Source organism: Lutra lutra, chromosome X, assembly GCF_902655055.1.
Source record: "Lutra lutra chromosome X, mLutLut1.2, whole genome shotgun sequence".
NCBI lineage: Eukaryota > Metazoa > Chordata > Mammalia > Carnivora > Mustelidae > Lutra > Lutra lutra.
Genome location: NC_062296.1, coordinates 11,502,455 through 11,527,814, shown reverse-complemented (window position 1 = coordinate 11,527,814; position 25,360 = coordinate 11,502,455). Strand labels below are relative to the sequence as shown.

The window sequence follows — 25,360 nt, the reverse complement described above, 5'->3', positions numbered from 1 at the left end:
ATCAGTGGAGTCTTTTGGGTTTTCCACATAAAATATCATGTCATCTGCGAAGTTTGACTTCTTTTTTGCCAATTTGGATGTCTTTTATTTCTTTTTGTTGTCTGATTGCTAAGGCTAGGAATTCTAGTACTATGTTGAACAAAAGTGGTGAAAGTGGGCATCCCTGCTGTGTTCCTGACCTTAAGGGAAAAGCTCTGTTTTTCCACCTTGGGAATGATATTTGCTGTGGGCTTTTGATAGATGGCTTTTATGATGTTGAAGTATGATCCATCTATCCCTATATTTTGCAGAGTTTTAACCAGGAAAGGATGGTATGTTTTGTCAAATGCTTTTTCTGCATCAATTGAGAAGATCATATGATTTTTTGTCTCTTCTTTTGTTAATATGACCTATCACATTGATTAATTTGTGAATGTTGAACCACCTTTGCATCCCAGAAATAACCCCCAGTTGGTTGTGGTGAATAACCCTTTTAATGTACTCCTGGATCCTATTGGCTAGGAACTTCTTGAGTATTTTGACATCCATGTTTATCAGGGATATTTGTCTATAATTCTCCTTTTTGATGGGGTCTTTGTCTGGTTTAGGGATAAGGGTAATGGAGGCCTCATAGAAAGAGTCTGGAAGTTTTCCTACTGTTTCTATTTTTTGGAATAGTTTCAGGAGAATAGGTATTAATTCTTCTTTAAATATTTGGTAGAATTCACCCTGGGAAGCTGTCTGGCCCTGGGCTCTTGTTTGTTGGGAGATTTTTGATGACTGTTTCAATCTCCTTACTGGTTACAGGTCTGTTTAGGTTTTCTATTTCTTTCTGGTTCAGTTTTGGTAGTTTATATGTCTCTAGGAATGCATCCACTTCTTCCAGATTGTCTAATTTGCTGATGTATAGTTGCTCATAATATGTTCTTATAATTGCTTGTATTTCTTTGGTGTTGGTTGTGGTATCTCCTCTTTCATTCATGATTTTATGAATTTAGGTCCCTTCTCTTTTCTTTTTGAGAAGTCTTGCCAGGGGTTTATCAATCTTATTAATTCCTTCAAAGAACCAGCTCCTAGTTTCGTTGATTTGTTCTACTGTTCTTTTGGTTTCTATTTCATTTGGCCCTGGACTCTTGTTTTTTGGGAGGTTTTTGATTATTGTTTCAATTTTCTTGCCGGCTGTTGGTCTGTTCAAGTTGTCTATTTCTTCCTGTTTCAGTCTTGGTAGTTCATAAGTGTCTAGGAATGCATCAATTTCTTCCAGTTTGTCTAGTTTGTTGACATATAGCTGCTGGTAATAAGTTCTAATAATTGTCTCTATTTCCTTGGTATTGGTCATTATTGTTACACTTTCAGTCATGATTTTATTAATTTGGGTCCTTTCTCTTTTTTTGTTTTTTGTTTTTTTTTGATAAATCTGGCCAGAGGTTTATCGATCTTATTAAATTTTATTAAATTCTTTCAAAGAAATAGCTTTTAATTTCGTTGATCTGTTATAATGTTCTTCTAGTTTCTATTTCATTGATTTCTGCTCTAATCTTTATTATTTCTGTTCTCCTGCTTGGTTTAGGCTTTATTTGCTATTCTTTCTCCAGATCCTTTAGGTGCAAGGTTAGCTTGTACATTTGGCATTTTTGTAATTTTTTGAGAGGCTCAGATGGCTATGTACTTCCCTCTAATTTCTGCCTTTGCAGTGTCCCATAGGTTCTGAACCAATGTTTTCATTTTCATTAGTTTGCATGAATTGTTTAACTTCCTCTTCAATTTCCTATTCATTCTTTAGCAGGATGCTTTTTAACCTCCAAGTGTTTGCATTTCTTCCAAATTTTTCCTTGTGGTTGAGTTTCAGTTTCAAAGCATGGAGATCTGAAAATATGCAGGGAATAATCTCAGTCTTTTGGTATCTGTTGAGACCTGATTTATGACCCAGTATGTGATCTGTTCTGGAGAAAGTTCTATGTGCACTTGAGAAGAATGAGTAGTCTGTTGTTTTAGGGTGGAATGTTCTATATATATTTGCAAAGTCCATCTGGTCCAATGTGTCCTTCAAAGCACTTGTTTCTTTGTTGATCTTCTGCTTAGTTGATCTGTCCATTGCTGTGTGATGGGTGTTAAGTCTCCTATTATTATTGTATTATTGTCAATATATTTCTTTAATTTGATATTAATTGGTTTATAAAATTGGCTGCTCCCAAGTTAGGAGCATAAATGTTTGTAATTGTTAGATATTATTGTTGGATAGACCCTTTAAGTATGATATAGGGTCCCTCTACATCTCTTACCACAGTCTTTGGTTTAAAATCTTATTTGTTTGGTATGAGGATTGCTACTCCAGCTTTCTTTGGAGGTCCGGTTGACATGCTATGTGGTTCTCCATCCTCTCACTTTCAATCTTGACTTTAGGTTCAAAATGAGTGTCTTGTAGACAGCATATGGATGGGTCCTGCTTTTTTATCCAATTGGAAATCCTGCATCTCTTGGTGGGAGCATTCAGTCCATTCACACTGAGAATAACCATTCAAAGGTATGAATTTAGTGCCATTGTATTGACTATAAAGTCACTGTTTCTATAGATTGTCTCTGATAATTTCTGGTCTATATTACTTCTGGGGTCTTCCTTCTTTTATAGAATCCCTCATAATATTTTTTGCAGGCCTGGCTTGGTGGTCACATATTCTCTAACTTTCTGCCTGTCCTGGAAACTCATGATCTCTTTCCATTCTGAATGACAGCCTTGCTGGACAAAGTATTCTTGGCTGCACATTCTTCTCATTGAGTACCCTGAATATGTCTTGCCAGCCCTTTCTGGCTTGCCAGGTCTCTCTGGATAGGTCTGATGTTATTCTGATGTTACTCCCTCCACATGTAAGGAATCTCTTCTCCCTAGTTGCTCTCAGAATAGCATCCTTGGCTCTAAGATTTGCAAACTTCATTATTATATGTCAGGGTGTTGATCTATTTTTATTTATTTTGGGAGGGGTCCTTTCTGCTTCTTAGATATGAATGCTTGTTTCCTTCCCCAGATTGGGGAAGTTCACAGCTATGATTTTCTCAAATATACCTTCTAGTCCTCTCTCTCTCTCCACCCCCTTGGGGATCCCAATAATTCTGACAGAACATTTCATGGTGTCATTTATCTCTCTAAGTCTATTCTCATGGGCTACTAGCTGCCTATCCCTGTCTTCCTCAGCTTCCTTCCTTTCTATCAGCTTATCTTCTAGATCACTAATTCCTTCTTCTGCCTCATTTACCCTGGCTGTTAGAGTATCCAGTTTAGACTGCATCTCATTCATAGCATTTTTAAGTTTGGCCTGATTATCAGGTTGCATTCCTGCCCTTAGAGATTCTATATTGCCACTATTGCTTTTCTCAAGCCAGCTACTGACTTCATGATTGCAACCCTGAAGTTTGTCTCTGACATCTTGCTTATATCCATATCCATTAGATCTATGGCAGAGGACATTGTCTCTTATTCTTTCTTTGTTGGGAGTTCCTCCTCCTAGTCATTCTATTGAGGGATGGTTGAGGGAATAGACAGAGTCCAAAATATCAACCATGACCTAAGCAAAATGTACCTGGAAAAAATCTGAAGTGGTTAAAAACTACCACAGATATGCCACCAAAGCCAAGATGATCCAAAACAATAAAAAAGAAAGAAGAAAAAAAAGGAGGAGGGGTGGGGAGAGAGATTATAATCTCTCACGGTGGACAAAGCAGGGTGATTTGCCTATTCTGGTTTGATTTTTGGTCTGTGTGTTAGAAGACACTATATCCCAAAATTGCAAAGGAGAAGTGAACCCAAGGAGGCATATGGGAAGATAGAACATGGGGGAGGGGATAGGGAGCCTCTGTCAGCTGGTTACCCGCAAGTGATAAAGCAGTGGAGCACAAAATTGGAATTTTTAGAAGTCTGTTCTAGTGAGGGATGGTGTTCAGGCAGCTAGGAGGGGATGGGGGAGAACCATCGCAGGGACAGTGTGGTCTCAGAATCCTTGGGGTCATAGGAAGATCGGGGGTGCCTGACTGTGGCAGAGCTCCCAGGTTTTGGGACAGTGAAGTTGGCCACAAAGAGTGAGCCCAGGAGTGGGCGCTCAGCTCGGGTTTGCCAAAAACCGTGATCTTCAGCACAGTCGGGCCACTGCTCTCTAGGAGGGCCCCAACAAGCGGCAGATCCAGGGAGACTCCCCTACCCCCCCCACCCTGGGAGGAGCAGCCTGAGAGTGCGCTGTAGGAATCTGCTGCATTTGGAGACTCCAAACGGAGCCATGCGCCAGAGATAGCAACACTCGGTCACAGGCCGGGTGAGCACGGAGCGCGGCTGGAGACCGGGGAGACAGGAGGGACTGACCGCTTTTCCCCCAGGGCGCACTGAGGAGTGGGACCCCGAGCTCTCTGCTCCTCCCGGCGGAGACTGGGAGGCCGCCATCTTCATTCCTGCCCTCCGGAACTCTACGGAAAGCGCTCAGGGAACAAAAGCTCTGAGAGCAAACCTGAGCGGATTACTTAGCCCGGCCGTGGCAAGGGCAGTGCAGTTCTGCCTCCGGCAAAGACACTTGAGACTCCTGGCCACAGGCCCCTCCCGCAGAAGATTGTGAGTCTGTGGAGTTTGGTTCATGCAGAGGTGGAGATGGTTGACCTGGAGCATCTGTTGATAGGAGTGGACTGCAACATTTTGGCTCTGGGCCAGAGATTCTGGCACGGCCATGTTCTCTCTGACCCTCTAAAGAGAAGCGGAAAGACACCAGGAAAGAAAAGCCCCGAGGCCAAGCAGCTCACGTTAAGCCCATCCCCCTGACAAGAGGGGGACAACTCCACCCAGGCAAGGAAGCCTGAGAAGCCAAGAGCAGGCGCCTCTCCCAGAAGATAGACTGGAAGAACAGGTGAATGATAAGCTTGTTTCCACTGGATAATCTTTCCTGCTTTGACAAAGGTTAGTTGACCACAGAGTTGAGGGTCCATTTCTGGGTTCTCCATTCTGTTCCATGGATCTATGTGTCTGTTTTTCTATGTTTTTTTTTTAAGATTTTATTTATTTATTTGACAGACAGAGATCACAAGTAGGCAGAGAGGCAGGCAGAGAGAGGGGGGGAAGCAGTCTCCCTGCTTAGCAGAGAGCCCAATGCGGGGCTGGATCCCAGGACCCTGGGATCATGACCTGAGCCGAAGGCAGCGGCTTAACCCACTGAGCCACCGAGGCACCCTTTGTGTCTGTTTTTGTGCCAACACCATACTGTCTTGATGATTATTGGTTTGTAATAGAGCTTGAAGTCTGGAATTGTGGTGCCGCCAACTTTGGGTTTCTTTTTCAATATTACTTTGGCTCTTCGGGGTCTTTTCCAGTTCCATACAAAGTTTAGGATTGTTTTTTCCAGCTCTGTGAAAAATGCTGGTGGTATTTTGATAGGGATTGCATTGAATGTATAGATTGTGAAGCATTTTCATTTTGATGCGTAAAGGCCTATTTAGCCAGAGCGATTCCATCCAGTTAATCAGTGATTTTGTTGTTGATGCAGTAAAACTTAAACTGACCCTGCACCCCCCAGGGGAACTTACTTAAAAGCAAGTCTGGGAAACCAGTAAAATATGGTCAACCAGTCCCTGATAACAGAGCCCAAATACAAGGGCGGGTCAGGTCAGGTGGAGATAACAGAGCCCGAATGCAGGGATGAGTCGGGCCAGGTGGAGGTATCCAATCAGTGGGGCACACATACTGTCTCCCTAGCTACCAAGGAGCGTGGGCCCCGCCTTTTGGATGCCAATTCTGACCAAGGTGATAGGCTAGTTCAAGTAGCTACTATGGGGTGAATTGTAATTCCGTTGGCCACCCGTGTGTGACCTAGCATGACTGTGCAGCTTTCTCTGCGTGTTACAATCTCATTGGCCACCTGTGTGTGGCCAGGCTCAACCACATGGCCTTTGCTCTATAAAAGTTAGTCTGTGAGGCTGGGAGGGGTCACCCTCTCTGTAAGAGGCGGCCCTGAATGGTCGGTTTGATTCTCGATGCTTGGCTCGAAATAAAGCTTTGCTTGACTTTCGCTTTGTATCAGTCTTGCTCCTTTGATCATGGGCCTATCATTGGGGGACCTTTCAGATGTACATTTATCTTCAGACTAATTTTGTACAAAGTGTTCTAGCAAGTTAGTTAACATGATTGTCTTTATTTCATCTAATTCTAGTAGTACCTGGAATACTTTATCAGATGTAAACTTTTTGTCATGGCTGTGCACAAGGTGCCCCTTCTCCTCTCTGAATTCATCGTTCCCTTTCTATTCTTCATTCAGAGCTCCAGCTTGACTGGCTTTTTACAATTTCAGGACTGCCACAGTTTTTCCTTCTGCAAGAACATCCACATGTTGTTCCTCTGCCTGGGACAATTTTTCCTACCTCTCTTTACTTAGCTAACTCCAACATTCTTCTGATCTTACTTCAAATATAATTTTTTCAGAGTGACCTTAGCTGGCCAGTGGCAACCCCCTTTCTCAAATCACAGCAATTTACCCTGTTATAACCTCTTGGTGTGCTATACTTTTATCTTGAAATATTTGTTACATAATTATTTGTGTAATTTTTTAGTCCCCCATTAGAATGCAGGCTCTGTGAGGTCAGGGTCCTTGCATATCTTTTCTCCACTATATCCCTGGTATCTAGGTCACCTAGTAGGCACTAGTAAATATTTGTCATTTAAATGAATGAATGAATGATTTTAAATAAGTACTGTGAAAGAAGTTGTTACATGAGACAATCAGATCTGGGGAAATCAGAAAATTCAAGCATCATTACCTTAGCAAATACAAAAGGAAGGAGACTGGCATGAGCATGCCCTAAGAAAAAAGTAAGCCTTTCTGCAAAAGCAGGACAGCATGTAGCTCTTTTTGTAAAATGTTTCAGTACTTTATGGGCCATTATCATTTCCTTATTTAATTTACAAATGAAAAGTTGTAAGCAAGAACAGCTGGGAGTGGAATTCTTTCTGAATTTTATCAATGATGTACACAGCTTCTGCCGCTCTACTGGAGATACTAGTGTATTTGGGGGAAAAAAGTCGTTGAGAACACTGGATTCATGTTACCACCCTAGGGACATTGGGAAAAGCACAGATTTAAGTTTTAGCTTAAACAAATAACATGGAGGACATAGGGAGATGGAGAGGAGAAGGGAGTTGAGAGAAATTGGAAGGGGAGATGAACCATGAGAGACTATGGACTCTGAAAAACAATCTGAGGGTTTTGAAGGGGCGGTGGGTGGGAGGTTGGGGGAGCCAGGTGGTGGGTATTATGGAGGGCACGGATTGCATGGAGCACTGGGTGTGGTGCATAAACAATGAATTCTGTTACGCTGAAAAGAAATTAATAAAATAAAAGGACACTTTTGGAGAAAGAAAGATCATGGGTTTTTAAAAATGTCAATACAAGAATCATGTCTGTATGCATACAGCAGTTAACTGTTTTGAAGTTACTTTTTCTTCTCTCATACCTTATTTCCATGTCCTTTTCTTTTTTCTATATTTCCCTCTTCCCTTGACTGATCAGTCAACCATGGAATGGTTAAAGTAGTTTTTGTAAGTACACTCAGCCTATACACCTTTAGGTCTAAAATTTGTAAAGGTACAATAAAAGGAATTCCGGATGCAACATCACACTCTGCAGTGAGCTTGTTTTAATTGCCTCTGGGATGGTAGCTACCCTCATGAATATGAATGGAACAATAGAATTTGAGAGAATATTTTATTTATGTGTTCTTGTCTGTTAAGCATTGCATATTTAATACTTTTTGGTTATTTTTAACATTTCTTTTGTCAGAAGTGCCCGTGGAAAGTGTAAGCATCATTGATAGTAGTTTCTAAATTTTCAATTGGAAATTATGATGGAAATATTTATTTGATATCTAGTATTTGCATGGTGTTCTGCTGTATGGCTGTTGGTGGCCTGGTTCCAATGTTTACTTCCTCAATGAAGCCTTCCCAGGTCTCAGCCTGTTTTCCCTGAGCACATATATACACACATCAGATTCAATCTTGCCCTTTCTTCATATTCCTTTAGCAGTTAAATTGGATTGTTCCAGAAGACCTGAGAGAAATGTTTTGATCAGTTGCATGGCAGTCAACACATTTTTAGGAGTTAGAGACAGAAGAGGGAAGAGGGTATGTATTTACTAAGCTTTACTTTGCCCTTTCTCTAATAATACCAATAACAGAGCCCTGCCTTTGAGAGATACAGTTTTGCGGACATGTAGTCCTGAAGCTAACACAGTACTGGAAAATTTCCTGCCCTTCATGGTAGTCATCTAAGTGGGTAATGTCTTGATATCATCTTATATCAAGGCATTGCTAGGTAGAACTTGAAAAATGCCTATAGAATATAAATAAACTCCTTGAAATAATTGAATGGTAGGCCATTGTCAATTATATATCTGTTCAATACTTTAAAAATACCTGGAGATGCACTTTAAAAACACAACAATATTCTGAAATGCATTTTGGTTTCTGGCCATACATCTCCAGTATGGGAGAGATTCTCTTGCAAAGACGTCAGGAAAACAGACAATGTATGGCTTTAGTTTTGCTGATACAGTGCTTCAACTGCTGCTAAAGTAGCTTTCAAATCCCTGGGATAAATTATTCTCTTTTGCGAAAAGTAACTATTTGAATAGAGGTCCAATGTCACTGTAGTTAATGGCCCAATGACGATGCAGTTCATATCAAGGATGAAAATGTTTATGGTATTTTATTTGTTTAGAGATCTTTGTGCATCTCAGGAGACATAGTAAGTCATTTTGTAGACACCAAAACTGAGGAAAAGACTGTTGGAAGCACCTAGGATTACAGTCATAAGCCTACCTCAGAACTGAGATTAGAATTTAGAATCCCTGGGTTCTTGCTTTTGTTAAGAAATAGTGATGAAGGGAAGTGTACATGGTGACAGTTTGCAAGAAGTGAGGTGTGTGTTGTGTCTTGGGTGGACTTGCTCAAGTAGATATGGTTATCAGTCCTTTGGATGTTTTATTGTTAGGCATCCCTGATGTGGCCCCATGGAGTACTGAACCTGATAACATCTCTGAATGCGTACAGTATGCCAAACTCTGCCAAGCACAACGTATCATTATCTCTTTTATCCCAATCTTTCAGAAATAGTATTATTCTTCTTTAACAGGAAATTGAGGCTCAGCGAGTTATAAGTACTTGCCCAGATTTTATGACTAGTGAGTACCCAAGCCAGGATTCAAAGTCAAGTCTACATGATCCCAAAGGCACCACCACACAATGATTCTGTATGAATAATCAGCTGTATCAAATGAATATATCATGTAATAGAGTAGTGAGTATATACAGGAGGGCTGGCATTTGAAGGGTGGGTGGCTACTGTTAACAAATTACTACAAACTTGGTGACTTAAGGCAGCATAATTTTGTTCTCTTTCAGTTTTTGAATCCAAAAGTCTGAAATTAAGGTGTATGCAGGGCTGCAAGCCCACCTCTAGAGGCTCTAGGGGAGAGATGGTTTTGTTTTGTTTTTTTCCTTTTCCAGTTTCTGGTGGCTTGTGGTTCTATCACTCTGATCTCTACCTCTGTGATCACATTGCCTCCTTCTCCTCCATCTGTCAAATTTCCCTCAGTCTTACTCTTAACAAGAACACTTGTCATTGGAATTAGGGATCAGCAGGATAAGCCAAAATGGTCTCCTCCTCTAAAGATCCATAACTTGATTACTACATCTGCAAATATCCATTTTCCAAGTAAAGTAACCTTCACAGTTTCCAGGAATTAGAACGTAAACATGCTTTTTGGTGGGGGGTGGGTGTGGGTGGGGTAGTATTTGGCTTACTGCAGTGAGTAATGGATTTCCATGGTTAGAATAAGTTGCACCAGGGTCTTTGACCCCTTTCTCCCAGTTTTGCTTTCCTGGAGAAGATGGGATTGTTGGAGCTCTCTCAAAGGCCTGAGGAGATGGATAGGTCAGATAAATTGAACAGACCGGGAAATGCTGAAGCGGTGTGGCAGGATTAGGCCTATGGACTCGAATCAGCCAACATGAAATCACTGATAGAAAAATTGAAAGATGCTATGGAATAAACTAGTTTCAGAGCGAATGTTCACTGTGGAGACCCTGTCTTCAAGGGACTTACATTCTAGGCAGCATGGCAGTTCATTGCATAAAGTATAGGCCCATCATGAAAGTTCATCAGTTGCTGGATATTTTCATAAAAGTCCACAGCAAAAAAAATAAGCGTTAAGTGAAGAAATCACCATACTGGGGGAAAAACATGAAGAACAGAATAAAGCTGAACAGGCCTGCTCTCAGACAAAACTACCACCCTTCCTCTTTGGCCAGCTGTGAACAGGGTTCCACCACCACTGCTTTGTTGTGAAGCTGTGAGGACTAATTTCATCTTGCCCTTTTATCCTTTGTGTGTCAGTCCCACAAGTATCCCAGGTCTCCTGATCGCCATATTTGCCTTGTACATCTTCACTTTTACCCCATTTCTCAGCTCCTATGCCCTCTGGAAATCAGGGTTAATGTTCAGTAAAATCCTATCCTCAATAATGTCTGTGAATAGTTCCTTTACCTCCTTATTTTAACTGAAATCTGGCTCTACCCTAATGGCTGTCATGGCGGCCTTTTTAAATAGTTGATTTTATTTTTTTTTTCCTCTAACACAGCCCAACTGTTGTTGATCCTGGAGTCAGGATAGGTATTTTCTTTGTTCCTCCTTGCTGATGACCTACTAATCTCTCTTCCTTCTCCTCCCAGCTTGGAATCTTATGTCATGAGATTATAGATCTCCCGTTACTCCTTTTGGTGGTTAATTTTATGTGTCAACTTGACTGGACCAAAGGGGGCCCAGAAATTTGGTCAAACATTATGCTGGCTGTGTCTGTAAAGGTGTTTTTAGATGAGTTAACATTAAAATTGTTAGCCTGCGTAAAGCAGATTGCTTTTCCTAATGTGGGTATGTCTCACCAATCAGCTGAAGGCCTGAATAGAACAGAAAGGCTGACCTCCCTTAAATAGGACAGACTTCCTTCTGCCTAACTGTCTTTGAGCTAGGACATTGTTTTTCTTGTTGTTGTTGTTTATGTTTTTGTTTTTTTTCTGCCTTTGGACTTAAACTGGAGCACTGGCTCTTGCTGGCCCTTGACCCCGGGATTACACCTTCAGCTCTCTGGGTGCTCAGGCCTTTGGACTTGGACTAGCACTGCATCATCACCTCCCCTGGATCTCCAGTTTGCTGCCTGTAGATCTTGGTACTTGACAGCCTTCATAATTGTGCAAGCCAATTCCTTATAATAAATCTCTTTAAATCTTATTGATTCTGTTTCCCTGGAGAACCCTGACTAATATACCCCTCCTGATTACAGTCATCTACTGACTTCTAGTTTGCTCTTCAGTCATTGAAGATGTTTGACCTCATGCACTATCACCCTTATCAATACTGTTCCTGTTTCAATTCTTGGTGACTTCAATACCCATGTATAGGTTCCTTTCAACGCCTGGCCTCTCAGCAGTATGACTTTTTTTTTTTTAGTTTTATTTTCTTCACCAAGGTTGCCACTTGTTCCCATGGGCATAAATTATCTTGTCGTTATTAATAACTGCAACCCCTCCATAACCTCAGTGTTAAGCATCCCACTTGACTACCATTTCACTCCCTCTGGTACCTGATGACAATTATTTTACCTCACTCAGGCCTTCAAAATAATGACTCTACTAATTTTTTTCCAATCATTCCCCCCCCCACAAACATATCCTTACTTCCTTCCACATTGGGCTCAGAGCCCATTGTTCATTATTATGTTAAATTCCCTTGCCCTTCTCTTATTAATCACACTCATTTGACGAAGTCCCCAGCCCAGTTAAATCAAACTGTGATTGCTAAGTGGTCTTACTTTAAATTCAAGATCACCAGCCTCAAGAGGGTCCTTAACACTGCCTGGCAATTATGCTATCTTTGCCAATTCCATTAGCACTCTCAATGACTATTTCATGCCTTCTCCCTTTTCAAAACTCAAATATTCACTCCCTCCACTTGCTTCCTGTTCAACTGTGAAAACAGAAATAATCAGAAGAAATTTTTCTCAAGCTATCACCACATCTTCCTACCAACCCACTTCTACGCCCATATATTCAGCCTTCTTTTCTGCTACCAGAGATGAAATCTCGGTATGAACAGCTAAAATCATTGCACTTGATCCCATCCCTGCTCACCAACTGTAAGATATCTCTCCTGCAATTCTCTTCTCCCTTTCCTGTACCATTAATTTTTCCCTGGATCTTTCTCATGAACATAACCTACCAATCTTTCTCTCATCCTAATAAAACAAAAAAATAGCTCTCTTGGTTGCATTTTCCCCTCTGGCTGCTGCCCCTTTTCTTTTTTCTTTTCTTCTTTTTTTTTTGTTTTGAAGATTTTATTTATTTATTTTTAAGAGAGAGAGCACGAGAGAGCACACAAGCAGTGGGGACCAGCAGGCAGAGAAAGAGGAAGAAGCAGACTCCCCACTGAGCAGGGGGCCTGATGCAGGACTGGATCCGAGGACTCCCGGATCATGACCTGAGCTGAAGACAGACGTTTAAGTGAGTGAGCTGCCCAGGTGCCCTGCCCCTTTTCTCCTTCCCTTTTACAGTGAGAGCCCTTGAGAAAGAGTAGTGTAGAGTCATTGTCTTTGGTTCTTCTCCAGTTTTTTCTTCAAGGCTTTCAATCTTACCATTCCATGCACAATTGAGTTTTATAAGGTTATAGTTGTAGACTGAATTGTGTCCTCCCCAAATTCATATGTAGAAGTCCTAAATCTTAGTACTTCAAAGTGTGACCTTATTTGGAGATAAGGTCTTTACAGAGGTAATTAAGTTAAAATGAGGTCACTGAGGTGGGCCCTAATCCAATAGGACTGGTGTCTTTTTTTTTTTTAAAGATTTTATTTATTTATTTATTTGACAGACAGAGATCATAAGCAGGCAGAGAGGCAGGCAGAAAGAGAGGAGGAAGCAGGCTCCCTGCTGAGCAGAGAGCCCGATGCGGGACTCGATCCCAGGACCCTGAGATCATGACCTGAGCCGAAGGCAGTGGCTTAACCCACTGAGACACCCAGGCGCCCCAGGACTGGTGTCTTTATAAGAAAGGCAAATTAGGACACACAGAGAGACACCAGGTGCACATGGGCACAGAAGAAAGGCACACAGTAAGAGGCGGCAAGCCAAGGAGTGAGGCTTTAGAAGAAACCAAACCTGCAAGCTCCTTGATCTTGGACTACTAGCCTCCAAAAACTGTGAGACAATAAAGCTCTAGCAAACTCTGGATGGCTCCAGGGATCCATCGTTGGACCCTCTCTGTATTCATTATTCAACATTCCCATTACTATGGCTCTGGTCCAATATACAGTTTTGAGATTGGATTTTAGCTGTATTTTTCTAATTTAACTCTCCACTTCTGCATTTGACTGTCTAACATAGTAGCCACAGTGGCATTTCTGAAGGATTATATTACTTCTCTTCTCAAAACCTTCTAGCAGTTCCTCTTTCCACTAGTCCAAAATCATTCCATAAGGTCCTCATGATCTTACTCCTGCTTACCTCCTTAATGCCTCCTATGACTCTCCCCTTGACTTATCCAACACTGGCCTCCTTGCTTTTCCTTGAGCATGCCAGACATGGCCTCCACCAGGATGTATTTCCACTTGCTTCTCTGCATCTAGAATGGACTCTACCCAGACAGCTGTGTTTCTCTCTCCCTGACTTCTTTCAGGACTCCACTCAGAAGTCACCTTCTCAGTTAGGTCTTCCCCTACCATGCTGTTCAAAATTTGAATGGCACCAGCAGCAATCGCTACTTATATCCCTTGCTTTTCCACACAGCACTTATCATCATCTGACAAAAATTGTGCTTTACTTACTATATCACACATACTCAAATAGAAACTCCATGAGGGCATAATTTTTGTCTGTTTTGTTTGCCATTGTCTGCCTACCTCCTAAGATAGGACCTGGCATGTATTTGGGTGCCATGAGAATTTGTTGAGTGAATGATCAAATTATATTCATAGCTCAAAATTCCATCATGGAAGAGTGAGTCATGAAAAATAAAAAACTCTTGAGATTATTTAGAATTCAAAGGAAGATGTTGGGAACCATGGATAGAAGTCAAGTCCTGTAATTGCCTTTTTCTGACTGTGATCCCTTCCAAGTTTTTATATTAAAAAATCCACTTGTTTCAATGACTTCAATTTGGGTGTAAATTTTATAGTTTGAGTTTTCTTTACCTAAAAAAAAGCCTCTTAGCACTACCTATGTGAGGAAGTAAGAGGGGGCACACTAAAGCATAAGACATCCAAATAACACTTGGCGACATAGGAGTTTTTACAAGTTGCTTGCTTTTCATCAACATGATTTTTCTGCATCCTATAGAGTCTGAAAGCGTGTATTTTGAAGGACACATGGTATTATAATTGACCAGTGTCCAAAGAAACTTCCCAAAGCATAAACATTACTTAGGAAAGTTCGTGAAACGTGCTGTGAAACATAAATATGAAAGCTCATTTCTCGCAGTTCGGCTAGACATTACATTATCAGTAAAACCAAAGTCTTACCAAACTTCACCGTGTCCTTCTGGGCTGCTTACTTTATCCCATTGTCTTATCTGCTTTATATGATTTAGGGTATTTTCCTCCTTTGTATTAGTGAGGCTTATTTCCTTTTCCAACCTTCATTTGGAATTATTGAATGATATTTTGGCTAAGTACCTAGCATAATGTCTGACATATTGTAGCCCCTTGATACATTTTGAATGAATGAAGAAATATTTATTTTAAAAATTCAATATCTTTTGTCTGTGTTTCTCAAAGGGTGATTTGCAAGGTACCTGCATCAGAATCACAGGGATGCTGATTTTTTTTTTTAATGCAAATTACTACAGTCCATCCATGATACACTAAATAGTATGGAGGCATTGAAAATCTGAGAAAGTTATTTTAAGCTGCTACTGTTTGTCATACTGTGTGTGATATGCGCTGTGATAGACAGCTGAGATATTTTTGGTCCTGTGAAAGAGCTCACCCTTCAATAAGAAACAGGGAGCAGATAACAAAAAATTAAACGGATAATTATAGAATGCGGTTAGTGCTATGAAGGAATAGATAGGGTGCTTTGATAAACAATAATAAGATGATATACTCTTATATTGGGTGGTTAGGAAAGTTCTCTTTGAGGATGGCTTAACTTGAAACATGAAGATATTTAAAGCCATAGTACACTCATACATTTAGAGGTTGAAAACAGGAGGATGGTGAGGATCCAAATCAGAATATTTTGGAGAATGAAAGGAGGCAGGACAAGTGTGTGAGCGAGCAGCTCCTTGCTGGCACGCTGGTGACACTGCATGTCTCCCCGCAGGCCATGTAAACAAGGCTCAAGGATCATGTAAAAATGTGGATAAAAATAGTACCTATTTCATATGTCAGTGTGAGGATTAAATAAACAATTAGTACCTAGCAGATAGAACATGCTTAGTAGATGTTAAATATTGTCTGTTATTTTAACTTTGATTTCTTGGATACTAATGACATTATATACCTTTTTATGTGTTTATTTTCTCTTATTGTTTCTTTTTGGAGGTATTTCCTGTTCACATTTTGTTTTGCTAGTGTTGTAATGTTGTGTTCATCTTTTCCTCAGTGGAAAGGATGACCTTGACCTTAGTCTTCTGTCTGTAAAATAAAGAGGTTGTATCAGCTGCTCTTTAAAGGCCTTTATGGCGTGTCGGCTTCATATTTCTAAGTGTCTTAAAGGCAGAGACATTTCAATGAGAAGGACCTGGACCCCTAAGAGTTTTAAAAAGTGTTCTGACACTGTACTTTATGATAAAGAGGCAATCAGCACTTGCATACCTGGTTTTCTTGTTAGGCAACATAATAATATTCTACGTCTTCATCCCCATGTTGCTCAGGTTTCACTGCTTAGAAGTAAGTGGTTTGTGAATATCATCTTGAATTAGCCTAGTAACTTCTTCAAAGCCATCATGTTTTGCTTTGAGATTCACTTACTCGTCTTTGCAAAAGAGTAATATCATATAATACATTTAAATTTCACAAAGGAGCAGTATCAGATAGTACACTTAAATTTCACAAAGGTAAATTTTCCTCCCAGAATGTCCTAGTTAACTGCGTTGTTGCCAAACATTCTCCTTGTAATTAATTATGGCAGTAGTAGCAGTGAGATGAGCGATGTAAGATCAAGACTAGAAATAATTCCCTTGCTTTGAGTTTAGGTCATGACATATCTTTGAGCCAGTAACAGGCTACATATGCTTATTGCTTCTTTTTCCTACAGATTCTCTTTGGGCTACATTTGGATGCATCAAATCTTCCTGGAATTTTAGTTAATACCTCAGTCACCTATGGTTATTAATTAAGTTCACAGAGAAGCACGCATTTAGATACTTGGGTATTCCTGGAGAAGGTAGGACCTCTGTGCTCATGGGGAAATCAGGGCACACTATCTACTAAGAGATATTACTATACCTCAAACTAGTGCCATGGTACTAGGATTACAGTAATTTAAACTTTCTCAGTTCTCTCATCTGACAAATGGGAATAATAATGCTATGGATTTGGCACTATTATTATGCTGACATAGTGTTTTTCATATTTGCGTAGCTGAATCTTATAGTTTCTTTCCCCTCTATTATGTTGTCTTTGTCTCGTATAGTGCAAGAGCATGCCCTAATCAGATCAGTATTTACCCAGTCTATCTTTTCTAGTTCTTCTGTCATTTTACTTTTTACATTTATCTCTCTGATCGTCTTGAAATGTATTTGATATTTGGTGTGAGACAGAGAACCTAATCTCTTTCTTTTCAAACACTTAGCCGATTGTTTCAATATCACTTATTTAAGGAATCCATTCTGCTACCCGTTTGTCATGCCAATTTCATGATGTCCTCCTCTTGGATGTAAACATGGGAACATAGCTTTGTTTCTTGATTTCTTCCTTCTCTTCCAATTTTTCATCTACCTAATCCTTTATCAGTATTTAACTGTTTAATTATTGTGGCTTTATAGTGTATATTAATATGTGAGTCACCTCCTTTTTTTGCTCTGCTTAATCTTGTCCAGCTGTTGTACGTAATCCTCAGAATCATTATTGTTAAGTTCTAAAAGCACATCAAATAAATTGGAGGTGGGTGTTTACGCTTCCATTTGTTCTAACTCTAGACCTATAAATAAGTTTGACTATATGGGTAGTGTTTTGTATGTCATGGAAAGTGTGGTTGATTGTCATCTTTAGGTATGTAGGGTGACCATATAACTTAATGTCCAAACCAGGATACTTTTAAGAGTGAAAGAGGATAGGACAACTGTGTAGGGTAGATCCACACTGGTCCTCTGACAACCTTGCGTACCTCCACATGGGCCGTATAGGCGAGGCTCAAACACAGACTGGCCTGAGTCTTGGTGTAATGCACTGGAACTAAGGCAGGAACATGGCAAAACTGGCAGCCTTATGAAGAGATGTCATGAGGCATTTCTCATTTGACCCTTTATCTTGTGAGAGGCTAGTAGGAGGCAATTTCTCATTTGCCTCCCTGGTTTTGGTGAGGCACAGAATGTTCCAGTCACTCCCCTCTCCTTAGAGTACAGCTGCATTCTATCAGACCACTTAGCTGAAGTCTAGATGGGCTCCCCAGCAACTGAGCAACCTACCGCTCATGTGGTCTTTCATTCGGCCACTTTGATTTGCTGTCGTTTTATAAGTCAAGTGACACATGAAGCTGACACCATGTTGCTCTCACTTTTGCTCTCTGTGTAGGTAATAAACTGAATCTGTCTGGGCCCTTTATCTTCTTACTGTTAGTCTGTTTGACAAAATGCTAAACCAGTTGAGATTTGGGAACAATAAGAATAAAATGCAGCAGAACAGTCACGCCCACATTGTTCTCCACATTTTCCCCATGATACGAAAGGGGCTCGATGGTGGTTTGTCCATAACAGTTTTATGCAGTCAGCAATACCAGTAAAATACCTTCTCAGTGATATCTTCTGGTAAGCTCTTGGGCTTTCCATTATTGTGGTGTTACTGCTAGAGGAAGGCAGCTAATCAGACACACATTGTATTTAACTTCAGTGATGATAACATGCTGACTCTAGAACATTTTGGAATGTACACAAAACTAAAATGACAACTCTTATAAATATTCTTGGTATATACCCTTTTAGTCTTTTTTTAGGTACTTTTACCTAGTTATAATGACGTATTATGTCTATCTTCCAATCTGCCTTTTAAAAAAAATTATTTATTTGACAGAGAGAGTGAGACAGCACAAGCAGGGGAGAAAGAAGTTGAAGCAGACTCCCTGCTGAGAAGGGAGCCCAATGTGGGGCTTGATCCCAGGACCCTGCGATCATGACCTGAGCCAAAGGCAGGTGCGCAACTCTCTGAACCACTCAGGCACCCTAGATCTGCCTTTTTAATCCTAATGCTTTTAAATGCTTTATAAACATTTTAATGACTACATATGTTTTCATCAAGTGGATTTGTCAGTTTTTGTAAATACTTTCCAATTAAGTGAATTGAAATTACTTTTCTGTTTTTTTTTAATAGTAGCCAATAATGTTGTGATAAACATATCGAGCCCATATGATAGATTCCCAGCAGAGAAAGCTGTTTGTTTTCAGGCTCTTGATGCCTACTGTCAAGTTGCTTTTTAAAGGGTTTGCCAATTTACATTCCCACCAGCATCTGTAGTATCCATTGCCTAGCTCTGAAAGTGCAAAACAAATCCCAGAGCCTCATAATTATTTATATTAACTTTCTGGGAAATTAGGAATAATTATGTCTATAAGGACCAAGCAAATTCAATGAAACACTAAATGAATGTTTTTTTCATACTCAAATAATGTATTGCATTTTTTTAAAAAGTGAAAATTTTTTGACAGATAAGTTTTCCTGAATGATATATTTTTTAATTTATGTTATAAATATATTAAATGTCTATAATGGCAGAAGAATATCTAGTGTGGACTTGATGGTCCTGGATATTACCTAGAATTTCCACAAAGGTGGAATGCTGGAGCGTGCCTCCTATTGCTGATCAAAGAAAGATTTCTCTATAGCCGCTATCTTGATTGCACTATGCAGGACGTACATAGACCAGTGGTTGTTAACTATCACGAAAGTAGGGAGTCCTTTGGAGAGCAGGGAAATGTAAGGACTTTCTCCCTAAATAAAGTGAACGTATGGACATAAACATTAAATTTGCAGAAATTTTCAGGTTTTTGATGATCCTCTTGAAGTATATGTGAAGATTCCAGATTAAGAACTTCTGATTTAGGCTTTGATAGCCCCATCCTAAAGATTTCGATGAGCAAAATGTAGTAGACCAATTTTGCTCTAGTGCATATGGAATATAGTGTAGTGAACTTTTACTCTCTGGACACCATACATCCAGGCACAGTTTTGCCTCAGATTTCTGACTGACTTCTTGGCAAGTGAAAGCCCCAGACCCTTGACTAAAGGAATGGCATCTCAGCCAGTTCTCCTCCCTTTCTTCTAATGTGTATCATTTCTTCACAAAAAATGTGGAAGTTTGCATTTACAATTGTTGGCCATCATCCCTGGGAGGTACACATGAATTGTGAGTGGTGGTTTTCAAATTTCAATATCCATAAGACTCTTCTAGGAGCAATTGTTAGTATGCAGATTTCCAGTTTGCACTCTGAAAACTGTTTCAGTTGTCTGGGTTAGACCTTGGGGATATTTTTTTAAAATAATGTCTAATTTTAGAATCATTTTGATTTACAGAAAACCTGTGAAGAAAAAACACAAGAGTTCTTTATAAAATACACCCAGTTTCATTTCCTCTGTTATTAACATTTGACATTAGTATGGTACATTTTTCACAGTAAATGAGCTAATTTTTGATACATTATTATTAACTAAACTCCATACTTTATTCAGATTTCCTTTGTTGTTACCTAACTTTCTTTTTTCTGTTCCAGGGGCCCATCCAGGGTACTACATTACATTTAGTTGTTATAGTTCCTTAGCCTCTTCCTGCCCATAACAATTTGTCAGACTTCTCATGTTTTTTGTGACCTTGACAGTTTTGAGGAATACTAGTCAAATACTTCTTAGGAAACCTGTCTAATAGAATTCTTCTGATTTTTTCTCATGATTGGACTGGTGCTCTGGGTTTGGGGGAAGAAGACTACAGAGGTTAATCACCATTGTCATCACTTCCTATCGAGGGTATACACTATCCACATAAATTATCATGATTTACATTAGTCTTGATCACATGGCAGAGGTAGCGTTCATCTTTTTCTCCACTGTAAAGTTATCCCTCTTACCGCTTTTCCATACTGTCCTCTTTGGTAGGAAGTCACTACATACAGCCCACACTTAAAGAATAGGGAGACACCTGGGTGGCTCAGTTGGTTAAGCATTTGCCTTTGGCTCAGGTCATGATCCCGGGGTCCTGGGATTGAGTCCCATGTCAGGCTCCCTGCTCAGTCAGGAGTCTGCTTCTCCTTCTGCCTGCCTCTTCCCCTGCTTTGCGCTCTCTGGCAAATAAATAAATAAAATTTAAAAAAATCGGAAGTTAGACTCCACCTCTTTAGAGGTGGAATATTTGCATAAAGTATTTGGAATTTGTCTGTAGGGGAGATTTGTCTTATTTTATTCTTATTTAGTTATTTCATCATTTATTCATATCAGTATCGATTCAAGGTTACTTGTTTTATACTTTGGTCTGTACTGTAATACTACTTTATTTTGTTCATATTGTTGCAGTTTACACTATTGGGAACTCTTATAGTTGCCACCTATGCCCCTTTGGCATACCGCCATCATTGTATTTTTTTCTCTTCTCTTCTCTTCTCTTCTCTTCTCTTCTCTTCTCTTCTCTTCCTTTCCCTTCTTTCTTTTTAGCACTTCCTCACTTTCTGTCTAGTGCTCTAGGCACTTCTCGTGTATTTCTGGCCCCAGGCTTACAATCATCCATTTCTCCAAAGATCCTTGGTTCTTCTTATCTGGGCACTAGGTATGTTTATTGTTACTGGGATGTCACTGTTTCCAGATCCTCTCAGCTGACAGAGCAAGGGCATATATGTTGTATACTAACGTATGTGTGTATACCCAGCTGTCTAGATAGACATCATCTATATTGTCTATATGTACATCCATATCTATATTAAGATAAACATGAGCTCATGCTAATTCTTCACCTCTAACCATCATTACATGGATCATTCCAGCATTCCCCTTTGCTTGTTGTAATCTCTCATTTTGAGAGTGAGAAGCCTGGCTCCCACCATCCTCTATCCATTTACTTAATACTTTAATTCCAGTATACATGTTCGGTGTTTCAGAATTATAACTTGTACTACCATGGGAAATGACTTTACCAACTTTACTTTTATGTATAGTTCCTTTTGCCTTTAGGCTTACAGTATCCACGCATTTCCAAAGTTACTTAGGTTACCATCTTTTCTCCCACTGTCCCCTTCAGTGAAGTTGTTTCATACTTGTATAATAATGGTTAGATGGTTTTGTCACACCCTATATTCCGTTCTGGGATTTTAAACTTCATAAATGACTTCTAAAATTTGCATACATTAAGATATACTCTTTGTGTTGTGAAATTATATAGGTTTTGATAAATGTATAGTGTCATGAATCCACAAATACAGTATCATACAGAATACTTTCACCACCTAAAAAATCCTCTGTGCTTTGGGGCGTCCGGGTGGCTCAGTCATTAAGTGTCTGCCTTCAGCTCAGGTCATGATCCCAGGGTCCTGGGATTGAGTCCCGCATCGGGCTCCCTGCTTGGTGGGAGGCCTGCATCTCCTTCTCCCAATTCCCTTGCTTCTGTTCCCTCCCTTGCTGTGTCTCTCTCTGTCAAATGAATAAATAAAATCTTTAAAAAAATCCTCCGTGCTTCAGCCATTAAACCATCTTCCCCCAGTCCAATGCCCTGCAAACCTCTGGCTACTGATCTTTTTTATTGTCCCTGTAGTTTTGTTTCTTTCAGAATGGCATATAATTTGAATCACACAGCATGTAGTCATTCCGACTGGCTTCTTGCACCTACTAGTATGCTTTCAAGCTTTCTCCATGTCTTTTCATGGCCTGGTAGCTCATTTCTTTTTATTACAGAATAACATTTCACTGCATAAAAATACCATAGCTTTGGGGTGCCTGGGTGGCTCAGTGGGTTAAGCCGCTGCCTTCGGCTCAGGTCATGATCTCAGGGTCTTGGGATCGAGCCCCACCTCGGGCTCTCTGCTTGGCGGGGAGCCTGCTTCCCCCCCCCCCTCTGCCTGCCTCTCTGTCTACTTGTGATCTCTCTCTGTCAAATCAATAAATAAAATCTTTAAAAAAAATACCATAGTTTTTAAAACTCTACTCACCCATTCAGGGGCATTTTGGTTGCTTCTAGTTTTGAGTGACTGAATACAGCTACCATGAACATTTACATTCAGGTTTTTTGCGTGAACATAGGTTTTCAAATCAACTGAGTAAAATACTTGGGAGCACAATTGCTAGATCATATGGTAAAACTATGTTTAGCTTTGTAAGAGACTTCCAGACTGTCTTCCCAAGTACCATTTTGCATTTATACCAATGAATAAGAATTCCTCATCAGCAGTTGGTATTGTGTTCAGGTTTTATACATCCTAGTGGATGTATTGTAGTATCTCATTGTAATTTGCATTTCCCTAATGCAAAATGATGTTGAGAATTTTCATGTGCTTATTTTCTTTGGTGATGTATTGTGATATTTAGTCCATTTTTAATTAGCTTGTTTCTTATTATTAAGGTTTAATAGTTCATTATGTATTTTGGACAAAAGTTCCTTATCCTATATATATTATCAGGTAGCTGTTTTGTAAATATTTTTTTTCAGCCTATGACTTATCTTTCTATGGCCTTAATGGTATTGTTTACAAGCATAAGGTTTAAATTTTAATAAAATCCAACTTATCAATTTTTTTCTTTCATGGATTATGCTTTTGGTTTGTGTCTAGAAACTCATCATTTCACCCAGGGTAATGTGGATTTTCTTCTAGGCTTTCTTTTCTTAAAAAAAAAAAAAAAACTTTTCTTGCCACCCCATTCTCATTCCTCACCATAGATTCTGATATTCATGGTCATTTCTTGTATAACACTTTGAGAAACACTGGTGTAGAATTTGGGAGCTTGGGTATTATATTTAGACAGCTGTCTATTCAAGTTCTGGCCCCACTACTTGATAGCACTATGATTTTTTTCCAAGTCCCTTTACGTCTGTGAACTTTAATCTCTTCATTTACAAATGTATCTATAATATCAACAGAGTTGTGAAGATTAAATGAGTTTAAATCTGTGTTGTTCGGGACGCCTGGGTGGCTCAGTTGGTTAAGCAGCTGCCTTCGGCTCAGGTCATGATCCCAGCGTCCTGGGATCGAGTCCCACATCGGGCTCCTTGCTTGGCGGGGAGCCTGCTTCTCCCTCTGCCTCTGCCTGCCATTCTGTCTGCCTGTGCTCGCTCGCTCTCCTCTCTCTCTCTGACAAATAAATAAAAAATCTTAAAAAAAAAAATCTGTGTTGTTCAAGGGTCAACTGTAAATTGTAATAAGAACTTTTAGGTAAGCCACATGGTAACACAAAGCAAAAACCAGCAATAGGTTTACAAAAGATAACCAGAAGGGAATCTAAGCATACCAGTCTGAAAACCATTCAATTCACAAACTAAGGCAGCAAGAGAGGAATAAAGGAACAAAGGAACTACAAAATATACAGAAAATAATTAAATATAAGGCAAATGAGGCTCTGAGAAATAAAGTTCCTTTTCCAAAGGTCACATAGCTATTATATGTCTGAGTCTGGATTGGAACTTAAGACTGCAGACTCTCATGGTTCAAGTGAAATGGGTATAACAGTTACTGAGGGTATTAAAGTGATATCCAAAAAAATCAAATAAGGCTTAAATGACAAGATGTACTTTCTGGGTAATTGTCAGTTACTATATCTACCTTAGGTTTCTGTTTCAGAAACTCTGTCCTTAGACTGTCCAAGTATTCTTTTGGTTCTCTTGGTAGTGTGTATGATGTGACAATGACCCATCTTTCATGATGATCCTCATTAGACAAATGATCCATGACTGAAAGCAAAGATAATTCTATTTTATATTTCAGAAATGTGTGTAACAGAGATTCCAGTAATTGTGTGACATTTGTCTTTTTGCATTTTCTAAAACTAACAACTCTATGGTTGATGTCATTTTTAAGAAAGTCAGTCATTTAGTTTCCCAAAGTAAGTTGGATGTCAGTGCTAAAATTTAGAAGCATCCATGCTTTACTTCAACCCCTGCATATGTTTTTTCTTTGCTAATTTGATATTCTATATTTATTAGCACACTATTTCTTGTCGACATCTTCATGAACTTTGTAATAATTTGTTTATAGTTTGACTTTGCCTTCATGTAGCATTTGACAGATATGAATTTGTTGTACCCTCATTATGAAACTCACCGTGGTATACCGGTTCTCAGTATGTGCCCATTTCACTTCATATTAGTACTCCTCAAGGGATGGACGCGTGAATTATTCATCTCTGTGTTGTATTTGGTACTAAGCAGAGGCCACTCCCTTAGTATCTCCTTTGACTTCAACAAATATGTGTTGAGACGAATAAAGCCACAGAGTGGGAATATTTCTGGTCATAATCTCAAGATGTTTCACGGACATCAGGGAGTTTTCATATTTTTTTTAATATTTTATTTGTTTGTTTGACAGAGAGAGAGCGAGAGATCACAAGTAGGCAGAGAGGCAGGCAGGAAAAAGGCTCCCCGCTGAGCAGAGAGCCCAATGTGGGGCTCAATCCCAGGACCCTGGGATCATGACCTGAGCCAAAGGCAGAGGTTTTAACCCACTGAGCCACCCAGGCGCCCTGGGTTTTCATATTCTATTTGACATTTGCCTATAAAGAATACAGTAATGACTGATCTATACATTTGGTATTATTAAGTTGGAATCTTGAGGACTAATAGGTCTCTGATTTGCATTTCATATGAAAATTTACTATTACCAAAATAAATTCTCTATAGGCCAAGAGAATGATTTTGAGAAAGTAATCTCTAGAGCGTGAGAAATCTGAGATTTTTCTTTCCACAAAAATACTTTTAAAAAAATTTGTTCTTCTCATTGGGTGTCATATATAGCCCTTGTTTCTCTTAATTTCATGAACATCTTTATGAACTGAAGTAAATTTGAAAGCCATTTTTAAAACAACTTTTCCTGCTGCCTTTTAACTGGCATCTGTCCTTTCTCATTGATTAATGGGGATTATTGATTTGGCTTATTACATGTTCCTCAGTATTAGGAGACTATCTTATCTCCCCCTCAGATTT

At 39.6% G+C, this 25,360-nt stretch overlaps 1 long non-coding RNA gene across 1 annotated transcript in view; it reads left to right on the top strand.

Annotated features, from left to right (window-relative positions):
- The first annotated feature begins 4,631 nt into the window (after nucleotides 1–4,631).
- The window catches only part of LOC125092375 (uncharacterized), a 172,304-nt gene continuing 151,575 nt past the window's right edge, over nucleotides 4,632–25,360 (top strand). The window contains exon 1 of the long non-coding RNA XR_007124887.1: nucleotides 4,632–4,909. This is a non-coding gene — a long non-coding RNA (uncharacterized LOC125092375). The remainder of the gene's footprint in view (nucleotides 4,910–25,360) is intronic.